The sequence below is a fragment of the Neophocaena asiaeorientalis genome, unplaced genomic scaffold (genome assembly GCF_003031525.2).
Source record: "Neophocaena asiaeorientalis asiaeorientalis breed wild unplaced genomic scaffold, Neophocaena_asiaeorientalis_V1.1 scaffold82, whole genome shotgun sequence".
Classification (NCBI taxonomy): Eukaryota; Metazoa; Chordata; class Mammalia; order Artiodactyla; family Phocoenidae; genus Neophocaena; species Neophocaena asiaeorientalis.
In genome coordinates this window covers 11,933,228-11,948,567 of record NW_020173068.1, presented here as the reverse complement: position 1 = coordinate 11,948,567, position 15,340 = coordinate 11,933,228, and the positions used below count along the sequence as shown (strand labels likewise).

The 15,340-nt window shown below is 55.6% G+C and overlaps 1 protein-coding gene across 2 annotated transcripts in view; it reads right to left on the bottom strand.

The window, feature by feature from the left end:
- PLCG1 (phospholipase C gamma 1) overlaps nucleotides 1–15,334 on the bottom strand; it is a 34,980-nt gene extending 19,646 nt beyond the window's left edge. For both annotated transcript variants that reach the window (XM_024742871.1, XM_024742870.1), the window contains exon 1: nucleotides 15,241–15,334. The gene's annotated coding sequence lies outside the window, so the exon portion shown is untranslated. The remainder of the gene's footprint in view (nucleotides 1–15,240) is intronic.
- Nucleotides 15,335–15,340: the final 6 nt, after the last annotated feature.

Sequence of the window (15,340 nt, the reverse complement as noted above, 5' to 3'; positions counted from 1 at the left end):
TTGGCTGCGTTGGGTCTTCGTTGCTGCATGCGGGCCTTCTTCTAGTTGCAGCGAGCGGGGGCTTGCTCTTCGTTGTGGTGCGCAGGCTTCTCATTGTGGTGGCCTCTCTTGTGCAGCACAGGCTGTAGGTGCACAGGCTTCAGCAGCTATGGCACGCGGGCTCAGTAGTTGTGGCGCACGGGCTTAGTTGCTCCGCGGCATGTGGGATCTTCCCAGACCAGGGCTCAAACTCGTGTCCCCTGCATTGGCAGGCGGATTCTTAACCACTGCGTCACCAGGGAAGCCCAGTCCCGCACTCTTCTGGCCTCAGTTTCCCTATCAGTAAACTGGGGATTCCTCCTACCTCACTGGGTTGCATAAGGGCCCTGCCAGGAGCCGCCAGTCCCAGTGAAGTCTGAAGCCCCCTGCCTGTGTGCCTAGTGCCATTGACATGGGGCCTATGTGAGCCAGCAGCAGCCACTGCCAGGGCTTTGCTGGGGGCAAACCCAAACCTAGGCGAGGTAAAGCTGGCCTACAGCTGCCTTGGCCCAAGGAAAAGAACCCAAGTAGCCATTTCCCCAGCTCCAAAAAGGGTCTCACAGGGGTGGGGCACCATGGGGGAAGAGTGGGACTTGTGGAGCCTCCGAGTTCACATGAGGTGCACATGGACATGACACGCTCTAAGCCAGAGGCTGCTTCCTGAGCCTCAGCACCGGGCCTGTTGCAGTCACAGCATCTCACCTACGCACTAGCCAACACGTGCCGGCACTACACACACCCCGACCTTGCATAGGGTGGGGCACCAGAAGAGAATGCTAACAGATCTGAAATCACAAACACCACGTTTCAAATCCTGTTTCTGAGGATACAGCTTGGGCCTCGGGCAAGTCTCTCAGCTCTTAGGTAGCCTGTGGATAAAGTGAAGGCCTTAGTGGGGGTGGGCCTGCCATAAACCCTTCACATGCAGACAGAGAACTACACAGAGTCAGCAAGGTGATTTTGCTAGAAAGGGACAAGAGGACATACTGAAAATTAAACCCCCTAATGATGAAGATACGGTCAAGAAAACCACCAGCACCACCACACACAAAAAAACGAAATGACACATATCACAAATTTCTGGACATGAAACATGCATTCGCCAAAATATTTCTCTTAAGAGAGTCTTCCCTTTAAGTGCATAAATTAATTGGTGGAAACTGCAATAGAAACTAACCGTTTCTCCCCAAGGCCACCAGGAAATTCAAAACTAACCGGACTCCCCTGGTGGTGCAGTGGTTAAGAATCCTCCTGCCAGTGCAGGGGACACGGGTTCGAGCCCTGGTCCAGGAAGATCCCACATGCTGCGGAGCAACTACGCCTGTGTGCCACAACTACTGAAGCTCGCACGCAGCAACGAAGACCCAACGCAGCCAAAAATTAATTTAAAAAAAAGAAACCAACCGTATAAAAATGCATGTAAATACTTTTTATAACTTAAAATAGCTGTAAGTCATGATAAATACCAAAGTTTTTTAAAAAACATCTAGGAAGCTTGAAAGAGGTAAGTGAATGTTATCGGGACAGGTCCCTTCCCCTGGGGTTTTCACTGCCCCTGACAGTGGGCTGTGCACGCCCAGCCCTGCAGCGTGTCCTGGAGGAAGGTGGGCAAAGCTCAGCACTCCTCAAAAGGGCCCAAGTCCAGTCAGAGCCACGAGATCCAGAGACCCCAGCCCCACATCCGCTCCCAGCGCTCCCCCTACCTCTGAGCCTCTGCATGTGCCAGGCCCACCTTCTCAACTCAAGTTTCCATCAGGCCTGGTCCCGTGGCATACTTGGTGCTTCCGCATTCTGGTCACACCATCTGATGCCTCCTTGGTGTCAAGGCCACTGACCTGTGAGTTCCACAAGGAAGAAACCACATCTGCCTCCTCTCCATTCCCCAAACCCAGGTCCCTGGGGAGGCTTCAAAATGCCTTACAGAGTGCTTAGAAGCAGGAATGAACACACGAGAGTTAGACTCCAGAGCTAATTATCTAAGAGGCCACAGATGCTCAAAGAGGGTATCAGGGATGACTTCCTGGAAGAGGTGGTGCCATGGGGCAACAAAGGCTGAGGAGCTCCAACAAATATGCAAATGCAGTGGTCAGTGGGGTGACCATGTGGAGAGAAGAAAGAAGGACCAGACACGGGGTGCAGGGGGGAGGGCGCGGGCACCACCCCAGGGGCCAGAGTAATCTGAAAACACTGGGAGGTTCCTGTACACAGGTTCCTGTAGCCGGTGGGAACCATGGGAAGCTAATGGTGCTTTGGGGAAAACAAAAGAGAACAGGCAGGGCTCTTTGAGCACCACGCCCTGCTTGGGTCTAAGCCAAGGCCACCAGGAGATTCAAAAGAGCGGGTCCCAGGGGTCGGGAGAGTTGTACAGACCTTCCCAGAAACACTCTCTCATCAATCACATCTTCTCCACATACAGCCTGGGCCAAACAGATGGGCCACTCCCAGTCCCCATCCCGCAAGTCAGCACCTCCTGTACCACCCTCCAAAGAAACTACACATCAGGGCCGGAGAGAGCACAAATGGAGCTGAACTTTCTCCCCCAGAGGACGCTGAGATGGAGAAAGGAATCCACGAAGGGAAGCGCACTGCCAACCAGCTGATTCCCAGCTCTGCACCTCTGCTGCCCTACACAGGGAGCCAGAGGCCTCTGCACCCTAGGGTGCCTGGATCGGCCAGGATTATACAGAGCCTCACAGCTTGGAAGGAGAAGGATGGAGGTGGCCAAAGAGAAGACAAGACAGAACCTGCACACAGGTGGGAAAGGAGTCTGATGCAGCAGGAGCCAGGGCCTGGGATGGCCAGCAGCTTCCATGTCGGCCACCTACTGCTCAAGGAGTAGGAATGAGAGCCCCCCTATCCCCGCCCAACACAACAGTCTGGAGCGGCTCCCAGGGAGAAAGATGAGAGCGGAGGGGTGGGGAGCTCTCAGTCTCCATTTTACAAAGGACGGATCCTGACTCAGAGACCCAGGGTCACAGGGTCATGCAGCAAAGGGAAGGTGAGGCCAGAGTTTATCTCCTTCCCATTCCTGTGCAGCAGCACCTTCAAACCAGACCAGCAGGGGCGAGAGGACTAAACCCCTTCCCAGATGCAACAGGGAAGGCCTAGCCAAACCCTGGAGTACAGGGCACACCCAGGGCAGAGCTCAGCATCTGTTCCCGGTTGGGGTTTCGTCCATCACTGTTCCCCAAACACCTGACCGAGAAGAGCAGCCAGCCCTTCTCCCACCTTAATAAACAGGAAAAGGCCATTCAGACAGTTGGATGGGGATCTGTGGGATCCTCCTACACGGAACCCTGCACTCCTACATACTAACTGCTTCAGGTCACAGCTGCCAAGGATCCTCGCCAGTTCATGAATCATCTGGAGTCTAGATTCTAGGTGAACCTCCTCTGTGGAGCAATGAGGAAATGGAGGCTCCCAAGGGTCTTGTCACAGTCACATGGTAGTTCATGTAGAACTGGGACCCTCTGCAGCGGCCCCACAGCAGCACACACCGTGAACTTGGGTTTGCAGAGAAAAAGCTGGGCAGCCCAGCAAGCCTTCACACCATTCAGGCAGGCAGCCCTCTTCCCTAAGATGCAAAATTAATCCCATCCATTTCAGGGGTGGGAACAGCATGCCCTGGCTCCAAAGGAAGGAAGGGCAAGGAAGCCCCACCCAAGGAACTCAAAGCTGGGAGAGAGATGAGCAGTTATCTACTGGGCTTGTTCTTTCATTCCATCACCGGGATCAAACTTTCAAATGTCTGTCTACTCCACGTCAGGCCCTGGGGTGGGTCCTGGATAAACAGAGATCAGTAAGGCATTGGAGTTCCTGCCCCTGAGAAAGCCAGAAAGCTCCTGCCCGGTGGAGGAAACAGATGGGGAAGCAGATAACTATGAGGTCCTGCAAAGAGTAGAACAACAGGGAGGTGTCTGTGGCACCGAGAGCCAGAGAAAGTGAGGAGCTGGATGTGGGAAGTCTCGGACCACTCTGTCCACGGAAGGCAGGTCTGGAGGACTGGCCTGTCCGGGTCTGTCAGGGAGGATCACAGAAGCCAAGGCATCGATGCAGCAGTCTGGGGGTTTGGGGAAAAGGGCATTCAGAGTTTCATGGATGAGAGGGGAGGGAAGGTAGGCCTCCACTGGCCATCAACACCACAGTGGGGTCAGGTGCAACAGGGGGCTTGCTCCAGCTTCTCTGCCCGAGCCCACATGACGCCCCAGGCAGTCCCTTGGATGCTGACGTCTGCCCACTCTGCAGGCTGGTGCTGCCCGAGTTCTTTCTAGATGGCCTGTGTCTGCCAGGCTCCCAGCTACAGGGAAGAGGATGAGGGCCCAGCAGGGCTGGGTATTGGAGTGTCCAGGATCTCAAAAGGCCCAATGAAATGCTCCTCATGGTACATTCAGGCCACCTGGAGAACCAGAGTACTAAGCATAAGTCACTTTTCTAGCCTCCTCTTTCCTGACCCTCAGGGCAATCAACACGGTTGTCTACACCCTCCCTCCTGCTGCAAGCTCTGCCCTTGACTTCTCCTCTCCTGATTTCCTGCTTCTTCTTGGGCTCCAGGCCTATCCCCACCTGTCCCCACGCTGGCCTTCATCAAGGCCCCATGCCAAGGGCCTCTCCTCTCCCGATGCTCTCCCTGCTCCCCAGTCAGTGTCAATGCAGGCAATTTACAAACACAGCTCTAGCCGACTCCTTGACTATAAGCTTCAGACCCTTCAAACCAACTGCCTACTTGCCGTCTCCACCTGTTCGCCTCAAAGTCAACCCCTCACAAAAACGAGGCCTCTTGCCACACCTCTTGGGTCCGCTAACAGCACCACCTCCAAAGAGGTGCATAGACTCGACTCTTCAGAATCATGCTTAACATTTTTTCTCTCACCCCCTCCAATCTAATCCTTGAACAAGTCCTACTGGCTTTTCTAATATCATTCACAACCACATTTACCTAGTACCTAGATGAGTGGGAACGCTGTGTATTTTAAGGCTATTTGACTGACTGTCTTCTCCACTGGAGCATAAGCTCCATGCCTGTTGGCGTCAATGCCCCAGTGCCTAGCAGGAAATGGACTGTTAGGAGAAGAAAGAAAAACTCTGGGGCCCTCTCCTGAAAGGAAATGATAGGGGCCTCCGGCTGGGGGCTGAGTGATAGGGGCTGAAGTTGGGGTACAGATGGGAGGGGGATGGCAGAGGCCTTCCCCTGTGGAGCTTGCTGACCCCCATGCTGTCTCACGACCCCGGCCCTGCCTCCCCGCCTCTTTGGTTTCTGTTACTGTCACCATGGGCCCTTCCCTCTTTGGGGGACATATGGGGCCAGCCCTCAAACCCCCAACAGAGTCAACCCTGATTAGGTTGGAGACGTTCTAAACAATGACAAGGGTCAGTAGGTCACAGGCCTGCTCATTCAGACGCCCTCTCCTGTACACCCACCTGCTCTCCCGGTTTAGAGCTGCTTGGTCCAGCCTCTCCTCAGTGGGCCACTCCCTTTGGGCAACACCAGCCCAAGCCAAGCCACTCTCCCATCCTCCTTTTGCTTCCCGGGGAGCCAAGGCCCCAGTATGTGATCTACTCTCTGACCTCACTCCAAGGTGAAAGGGAACACCCACTCCCTGCCTCCCCAGGAAGCCCAGTTCAGATTCTTCAAAATCACCTCCCCTATTGAGAGGAGTGGCTACCTTGGGACTTGCCCTTCCTGATTTTAATTCCCTGGTTCCACGCTCTTAAGACAGCTCCTGGCCTCACCTCCTGTAGCACAGACAGCTGCCTGCTAGCCTCCCACCCCTGCCTGCAGAGCCTCACCCTTCCAGTGTGGGCCAGTTCTCAGGCCAGGGACCAGGACACCCTCAAGGAACAGTCTAGGCATCAGGTGTTCTCACTGGAGGGGACTCTCTCTGTTATTTTACTGCTGGCCTCAAGAGGCTCTGAGTAACCCCGGACAAACCGATATATACTACGTTTTCTAACCTCCTTGCTGGATATGCTAAGAGCTCCCAAGAAAGGCCAGCCCCAGTTAGGGACTGACAGGCGAACACAGGCACATTATACTCAATTACTGTGTTAGGGTCAGAATAGGAGAGCTACCGGAGGACAAACAGGGGGAAGGGGTCTTCAGAGCCTCAGAGAGGGACTCGTCGCCCCCCGCCCCTGTCGCTACCCAACTTCCCAGCTGACCTCCTACCTTCAAGTAGGCGCAGAAGCCTTTGGGACCTGTGGGCAACTCCTCCCCTCCTTCCTAGGGTCAGTCACTCCATGAACTCGGGCCCACACTCTCTGGGCCTGAGGCTGAAGTCACACAATCCCATGGGGTTTGCATTCACCCACCACACACCCACAGCTACACAGCCAGAGTCCCAGTATGGTCAGTGCCCTACCCCTGCAAGGGCAAGGCCAGGCCAAGGACACTGGGACCTGGGGGGCGCCCCTTAAACAACCACTTCCTTCAGGACATTTCAGCTCAGCCACGTCCCCAGGTATCCAAGAAAACAGGAAGCCAACCCCAATGTGAATGGCCCACCCGCGATGAGTTAGAATTAGGTCTCACACAAACAAGCGGTCCAACTCTCCGTGGCCCAACGCCTTACCATTCTGGTCAGATGTCTGCCACCAGGGCCTGGAGCTTTGGTCAGACCGTCCACTCCTCACCGAGCCCACGCCTCGATCCTCTAGCCAACGCCAGCCTGCTAGCCAGCAGGGGGAGCGACCCACAGTGGCAGGCTGATTCTCTCTGGAGCCCCGCGCTCAGCCAACAGCACTTTAGGCACAACTGTCTCCTGCCGGCCCTGGGCTTTCACGGTTTTCTGCACGTTCCAGATCACAAGCTTCCCAGGATCAAGGACTGGGTCACCTTCTTTTCTTGCTTCCTAACTCCAGGCTGCTTTGTGCCAGGCCTGGCTCAGCAAGGGAGATGCCAGTCTCCTGCAGGAGAAAGCCCTGCCCCATGTATTCTGCATCCTTAGTCTTGCTGAAGCCAGGGCCACCGGCCAACACCGGGAAGGGCCCAGAAGGAAGCAGCACAGCCTATACACAAAGCCTACATGTGGGCTATAAAAAGGAGCCCTCCCTGCTTCCCCGAGGACAGGCTTGGTTCCTAGAGGTGACAAGTCGGGGAGAGACCTAGTACTTGTGCTTGGGCACTCAGCCACTGCAGCCTCTCAAAGGCAAGCCAAGCACCTCCTCAAAAGGAACTAGTCTTACAAGGAGGAGAGGGAGACCATCAAGAACTGCGGCAGGAATGCAAGCAGAGACTCTCCGAGCCGCATCTCCTGGGACCTCAGCCTCCACCAAAGCGACCACCTGCACCGTCCCCACCACCTCTCTTCCCCAGCCCCAGCATATCCAAGGACCTCCCCCTTCTCACACTTCTTCCCTCTCCTCTAGGGCTGAGGGCACTCTCTCGAGGCAGCCTCAGTCTCCGCTCCCTCTGGAGGCCCCAGCACACCCAGCTGTGATGAGCGGCTCTAACTCTGGGGTGATGGGGTGATGGCAGGAAGCTGTGGCTCGGGGGCAGCTCAAACAGGGGTATGTGTGTTGGGGTGAAGGCGGAGAGATACAATTAGGCAAGGGCACAGCTATAATACCTCGGAGTGAGAACACAAAGTTCTCTGTTTCCGAGACCCCAGCCAAGGCAGCCTCTTGACCCACAAGGGCTGCAGCCTACCTGCCACAACAGCGGGGCCACCCTCACTGTACCCCGTGCTCAAGTCACAGGAACTAATTCCTCCCTGGCCTCCTTTCCCCAAATCCTCCTCCAGCCTAATCTGCCCTGAGTGCTGAGGCTCTGCACCTGGGGGCAGACCCAGAGCCGCCAAGGCCCCCCTCCGGAAACAGTGGGGTGGCTCGCCACGGCGCACACATATGGCCTACGGGAGAGCCAAGCCTCGGCTGCCATCAGCCATGGAGATGAACACAGCACACCCTCATCTCTCCAGACCGACAGAGCAAGCTTGGCTTGTTTCCTTCTCAGCGTGCCCGGACCCCGCCGTTATTTTTTCTTTCTGGCTGTATGTGCCTTAACCTTTATGTTTACCGCTAGACTCCACAGTGCTTGGCACGTCAGCAAATGCCAGAGTCCAAAGCCAGGGAGGCACAAGTGGCACCTCACTTGTTCAGTGTGCCACAGGGCCCAAGAAAGCCGTTTTCAGGGCTTTTTTTTTTTTTTTTCCTTCAAGGAAAGAGTAGCTATGGTGATATGGAAAGCTCACTATGCTAGAGATCTACTGCCACAGTGAACAAGTCAGAGGCTGGAGTCATCATGTCTGGTTCAGCGTACCTAACACACAGGAGCTAAGACCACACTAAATGTGGGATGAACGAAGGAACATGTGGACGAAGGCATGTGCTTCAGCTTGTCGTTGGGGTCCTGGAGAGGCCCTTCTCAGGGCACCTAGAGCCCAGAGCCCAGACTCCCACTGCCCTGGCAGAGGCTCAGTGCGGATGTCACCACAGCCCAGTAAGAGCAAGTCAGGGCAAGGCTCTTCTGCTACCTTGGCCCCCGCAGCAGGGAGAGAAGCATCTCGATGGGGGCTGTGGCAAGCCGAGGGCAGCAGAGGGTCCCGATGGAGGCTCTGAGTCCAGCGTGCCAGGAAGGGGGCCTGGGCGCATCGACCAGCACATCTGCCCAGAGGGCAGAGGAGAGATCAGGGAGCTCTGTCCACATAAAGTAAAACAACTCTGGTCCTGCAGAACACCCACCTTACTGTCATTTCCCCAGAGTGGAGGAATGAACTGAACACTGCAGTGGGAATCAGAAGTTCCAGGCTCTTGTCCCAGCACTACCATGAACCTGCTGGGGCACCTTAGCCTTGGGGCCTTGGTTTCCTCATCTACAAGGGAGAGCCTATCATTCCCACCTCTCAGGTGGAGCTGTGGTGGAGCTCAAACAACACAATGGATGAGAAAATGCTCCATGAACTAATGCACTATTCAAGTACCCAATTTTTCTCCTGCCCCCGACCTCTGTGTACAGACTCAGGGAGGGAACAAAGAAAAGAAGTAGGAAACAGACTTCTAGCCCAGGCTGTCAGAGCAGCCACGGCATCCAGCTTCGTGGTGGACAGAAGAACTGGAGCTCTGTAGTTAGTTATGGTGAAAGCAAAGGAAACAAATAGTTGTTAAGCACCCACGAGTGCAACATGCTGTGCTGAGCACTCTCACATAAAATCTATTTGACCGTTGTTAATATACTGCTCCGTGAGGGAGAAATTATTTTTACAGCTGAAGATCAGTTTAAGATAGGTTAAAGTGACGTGTACCCAAGGTCACAGGAAGAGCTGAGACTCAGACCCAAATCTGACTGATTCTGGCTACAGCTGCTGGAGGCCACTCCTCACCCTGGGCTCCACCTAGAGTCTTATTACCTTATACCATGCTGCTCTCAAAGATTTCCCCCCAGAGAAGCCCGGGCGCCATGCTTCTCTAAACAAAGCACTCTACTAGGAGCTCCAGAACACTCCCCTCCTCCTGTCCCACCTCCACTTCTCCTGGGACTCCCCTCAAAGTCCCCACTGACTTCTGCAGTTCTAAGAGAGGGAGCAGAGAGGGGAAAACGTCTCCTATCCCCTAATATCAGGCCTTTGCTACATTAGGCCTCCCTTCCTCCCTCCACCTTAGCCACCGCTGACTTCCTTGAAGCCACATCCCAGAGAAAAGGGCACAGAGTGGGAAGAGATGCCTTGAATTAACGGAGACCGACAGGGATGGTGATGGGAGAGGCAAAGGCAGGCCCTAGCACACTGACGTGCTGGCATTAAAGCACTTCCTGGAAGACAGGGGTCTCCCACCAAGGGGCTCAGGTAGCATTTCTCAGGGCGACGTTCTCAGAAATAGGCCAATCTGATATCTTCATATGATACCAAAACCGCTGCTCACAGCCAACTGCCCTGGCACCCTGCAAAAGTCAGCGGCAGGAAAGAGCCCTGATGATAGAGGGGCTCCTGAGAGCTTCAAGAAAGAGGCTAGGTGGCTCCTTGTCTCCGAATCAAAGCGCTTAGTGGCCAGCCCCCTCAATACCACAGGTACATTTGCTCCCTTCCACTAACAGGTCCTCCTGGGCAACTTAATCTTCACCTTCCTCCTCGTCAGGGCTCCCATGCGTGAAGCACTTACACGGTGCTACACTCCACGCGAAGCATCTTGCAGACTCTCTCCGAATCCTCGCAACTCCCTTATGAGAAAAATGTAATCTATCCCTCTTTTATAAACAAGGAGTCCAGAGAGATAAAGTCAACCCTCTCAAGGTCACAGAGCAAGTAAGCGGCACTACAGGATTTTAACCTAGGCAGAGTTCAGAGCCCGAATGCTAAGCTACCCTGGCTCTACTGTCTCCTCCCTCCAGCCCCAGCCCCTCCCCTCCCCTCCATCACTGCCGCCTCCCGCCTGCGTCGCAAGGAGGCTGTGCTGTGCTCATCAGGTCTCTCCTACAAACTGCAAGTGGCTCACAGGTCTCCCTCCTCAACCTCTCCCAGACAAACACAGGACAGTCCTGCTTCAGCCTCTGGTGACAGCTGGCCTACAGAACAGAGCACAACCCACGAGTTACAGCATGCCATGGCCCTCCCTACGCTGCCCCCAGCCCAACCCCTGCACAGCGATCCCCAGGGCCTCAGCCAGGGCACAGGCAAGTTCCTCAACCACTCAGGAAGGCCCAGCTCCCCGGCCACCTTCCGTGTGAAGCCTTCCCGGCTCTCTCCTCTCGACCCCCCCTGCTTGCTGAGCAGAGCTCGTTACTCTGCACTCAGAAAGCTCTCAGTATGGACCTCTAGGTACATAACACACAGGGTTATAATTACACGTTCCCAAATCTGTCTCTTCCAGGAGTCTGGGAGTCCCTCAATGCCACTGACCAAGTCTTATCCATCTTTTGAACCCTTAGTGCCTAGCACTGGGCAAATAAGAGGTGTTCACACAATATTTACTGAGCAAATAAATGCCCCCCATTCTAAGGGGCTACCCAAAACAAGTAGTGACCAAGCTCTCTAACTGGTAACTCAAGCCTATGCATCTGCGTACGTCTGTGTGGGCACGTGCACACACACAGAGAAGGTGGAGGTGTTGGGGGCCCCAGGGCTGCTGTGCTCAGCTCTTCCAGGCATCTGTGAAGCAGGCCCCTTTCCTAGGTTCACAGGAAAGAAAAAGCCCCAGCTGGACAGAGAGCTTGGCCGGGCTGGTCTGGAAACCCACACATCAGGGCAAGCCTGGGGGGCTGAGGAAACACTAAGAGGTCTGACTTCCCCTGGAAAAACTAGTCAGACAGGAAACGCACAGGCGAGGATGGCTAGCTCTGGAGATCCGGACATGTGCTCTCACCCCTCTCCCCCCGGGAGCAACCAGCCAGCACAAAGAAAATCCCCAATGATACAGGCCTGCCCTCCTCGGGCACCTTGGGCCCAGCCTTCAGGGCTGGCCCTGTGGTCTATCTCCTCAGCAGTCTGACAGCCACAGGGGTCAGGCCTCAGACAGCTGGTACCAATGTCACCTACCCTGTGAGCCTGACTGCCTTGTCCAGGCGGTTTGCGTTCTTCTGCCACCCCCCACCCCTGGCATCAAAGGTACCATTCCATTGTCCCCTTTAGTTTCCCTAAGGGCAAGGGCCTGTTTTCATTCACCACCTGAGAAAGCCTGGCGTCTAGAAGGGTGTCAATGTAAGAATCAAAGACGAAAGGCTGGGGCTGCAAAAGTTCTCACAGATACGCTTGGATGGCACTCAGAGCCCACCGTGGAGCCTCCACCCGAGCCACTGTACCCACAATGACCCTTGACTGAACCTCTCATCCCAGAAGGCACCTGAGGGAAAAGTGTACAGCCAGAGCCTAGAGAGGCTGAGGCTGTCTGTAAGGAACAGTCCGAACACAAAGGTTTCTCCTCAGAGGTGCAACGCAGACCACAGAACGGGGGCCTGAGACCACTCACAGCACAATCCCGGGGCTCTGAGTCCTCTTGGGACTGGCCGACCAGCCACTGACTGGAGAGCCGGGTCCAACTGAGGCTGTCACATGGCAGCACAATTCACTCCCTACACTTCTATTTCCTCATCTGTAAAGTGGGGTGGTACTCCAAGCCCTTTAGAGGATAAACCAAGAAAACATGATGAAAAGTCTCTGTAGCACTCAGCAGGAGGTCTGTAATTGCTTTGTGCTCATTTAAGTCAGTATCTGTAACATAAAAAGCCCAACGTTGACCTGGTTCCTGTCACACCACCGTGACAACCAGCACCAAGGCACTTCCCCACCCCTCTTTTAAGCCAAACTCCCACTGGAGAAGTGAGCACCTGCCAGCCCCGTCTCACAAGTGCAGGATAAAGCGAGAGGGCACAGAGTTAGGCCAGAATGAGGTCCTGTTGAGGTCCTGTACATAAGCGGTCCCCAAACTTTTTGGCACCAGGGACTGGTTTCGAGGAAGACAATTTTTCCACTGACGGGGGGCGGGGGCGTTTCAGGCGGGAATGCGAGCGATGGGGGGGGGGGCAGAAGATGAAGCTTTGCTCACTCGCCCACGCTCACCTCCTGCTGTGCGGCCTGGTTCCTCACAGGCCGAGGACTGGTACCAGTCCATGGCCCGGGGGTTGGGGACCCCTGCTCTACATGAGTGCCGGGCACTTTCATTGAACCCCAGTCTCTCCTCAGGGCCACGGACACCCTGAGGGTCCCAGAAGTGTCTCTCTCTCTCTTTGGCCAGGTTACAGGGTCAGCAGGAAAAGGCCAGACGGCAAGGGGCCCTGCTGGGAGTCTAAACTTCCTCAGAACCCACAGACGGGGGCTGCAGGGATCAGAACCCCACAATGAGGTGCACCCATGAATAGGCAGCAATGGGGCAGCTTCAGCACGAGGCTCTGTTTGCAAGGTCTGAACGCCACATGAGTGTCCATTAGCCTTCTCACCCGGAATCCTTCAATCCGGGCCTCCAAAATCAAAGGGCCAGGGCCCCTTCCACATCCTTTGCCCATGTTCCAGGCCTCTCAAATCCCAGCTAACTGATGAGATCACTGAATTTGTACCTCTCTGGCTGACCCACCATTGGGGGCTGGGGGTCATCAGGTCCTCTGCATTCCTGCCTCCATCCCCAAACACCTGAGACATCGTGGGACTAGCCTCTTGCGTCTCCACACCCATTCCTTCTATACATGCCCCAACGTACAAACGAGAAAGTTACCCACTCATGAGCCAGATGTGCACATCTCCTTATACTTACTCTATCCACTGTTCTACGTGGTAGGTGGGTAGCTGAGTAGTTGGGTCAGGGCAAAACAAAACCATATCCTCCCGTCTCCGGGTAGTGATCTCAGTGAAGTGGGAACTGGGGCCCCATCCTCCTCCCTTCCGACACCCTCACCCTCACCCTCTTCTGCAGCCACACAGTCCCAGTCCAGGAGATCAGTCATACTCCATTATTGTTACCATTAATAACGGCTTACACTTATTAAACATTTACAATGTGTCGGGCACTGTGCTAGCTGTTTTAATCTTCTCATTTAACCCCCAGAGCAACAAAATATAGTGGATGTATTATTACTCCCACTTCACAGATGAGGAAACTAAAGCTCTGAGAAGTAGCTAGCTGCAGGGGATACACAACTAATATACACGGGCTTCAAATCCAACCCTGCCTTCAACCACTGTGCTGCACGTACTGCCTGCTGGTCACGAGCACGGTTTGAAATGCAGCTTGTTACTTAGGAGAAGTCTATCTGGGAACCTCCAGCCCATGCTACCAATTCAGGAGAGCGAGCACACAGAGCACCACAGAAACATGGAGGGGGCTGCGCCTGGAGTCTGATGCCTGGGTGATGTTTCCAGGGCCATCCCAGCTCTCTGCAGTGTCTGTCCTTCCTCCACTTTGGAATCCAGTCTCTCAAATAACTAAAATTTTCTCCCAATGGCTGACAGGGCCGACGGGGGCACCGAGGAAGGCGGCTGCCGTGTGGAAGTTCGGCAGCTGTGTCAGATCTGGAGTTTGTAGTTGAGGACGGCTGCCTCACCGTAAGACCTTCCTTCCTCCCAATCTTCTCAGCCATCTTCAGGCAGGTACACCACAGCCAAGGAGGTCTGTGGGACCTTCCCTTGGGGGTGTCACTTCCTGAACCCGCTTCCTACACATGGACCTAATTCTGAACCTGGCTCTAACATCAGTCTCTGGGGGTCTCTGCAGTTAGCAACCCACAGCCTGGGGTTGCAGACAAATCACCCCTCACACTTGGAGGTGGGGGAACGGAGAGCGGAGCTGGGGCCCATCCGGCCACAGCACAAGCACGCGCCCAGGGGAATAACACTCTGAAGGATTTGGGGTTTTTCAAAATCCCCCACCTCCCTCCTTCGCAAAAGCAGCCAAGGTCAGGCCTGGGAAGGAAAAGAGGCAGGAAATCAAGAGTAGCCACTCCTGGTTCCCTCCAGCTACGGGACACAGGCCACAGGACACAAAGGGCTAGACCCCAATTTGGCTGCGTGCTCTTGAACAGTACCTGACACAAAGCAGTGAGGCTGGCCTCCTGGGAGCCAAGCTCTTGAGAACGTGCATCCAAGGACAAGGGGAGTCTGGCCCCTCTCCGTGCCCCGGCTTTGGGTATCTGCCCACGCACACAGACCTCCAAAATTCAGCTTCGGGACAAAAGAAGCGGCGGGAAAAAGCAGCCACTGCCTCCCCTCAGGCTTTTCCAAACCGAACAGGACCACCTTCCTCCCTCTCCCCGTGACGGAGATGCATAGGCCCGGTTCCGCTCCAAAACCAGCCCTCCCGTAGCAACTGCCTAAGTTCTACCCAGGAAACCCAAAGGTTCCGTTCCAAGTATGAGCCCAGGCAGGAGGCCCACAGTTTCGTGGAGGCTGCTCTTTTTGGAGAAAGGGCGCGCATCTGGTCTGGCCCCGGTTCTGGGGCTGGCAGGGGGCACGCTGCCTCGGCTCCCGTCGCCTCGGCCGACACCGCTCCCGGGCTGTGGGGGACCAGACGCCGGCCTCGCTGGTCTCCAACCCGCTAGGATTTTTAGGCCTCTGGGCAAAGAGCCTGGAACACGTCCCCCCGGCTGGGGGAGGGGGTGTCCTGTCAGGTGACTGAGGACCCGGATGCCCCCCGCCCCCGGTGACCACCCGGGCCGAGGCGGGGGCGGGGCCCACAGGGTGTGGGGGGTAAAGCCCGAAAGTTTGCCCAAGTCTCTCTTCAGCGGCGGCCCGAGGAGCGCGGGAGCCGGGCGCAGACCACCGCCGCCCCCGCGCGCGCGGCGGGCCCCAGGGAGGGGGGCGCACTTACTGGCCCCCTCGATCTTGTCGGCGCCACGGCTCCACGTGATCTGCCGCGTCTCCAGCTTGACCTGGAAGGTCTTCCGCTCGGGCCGCTGCGACTTCTTGGA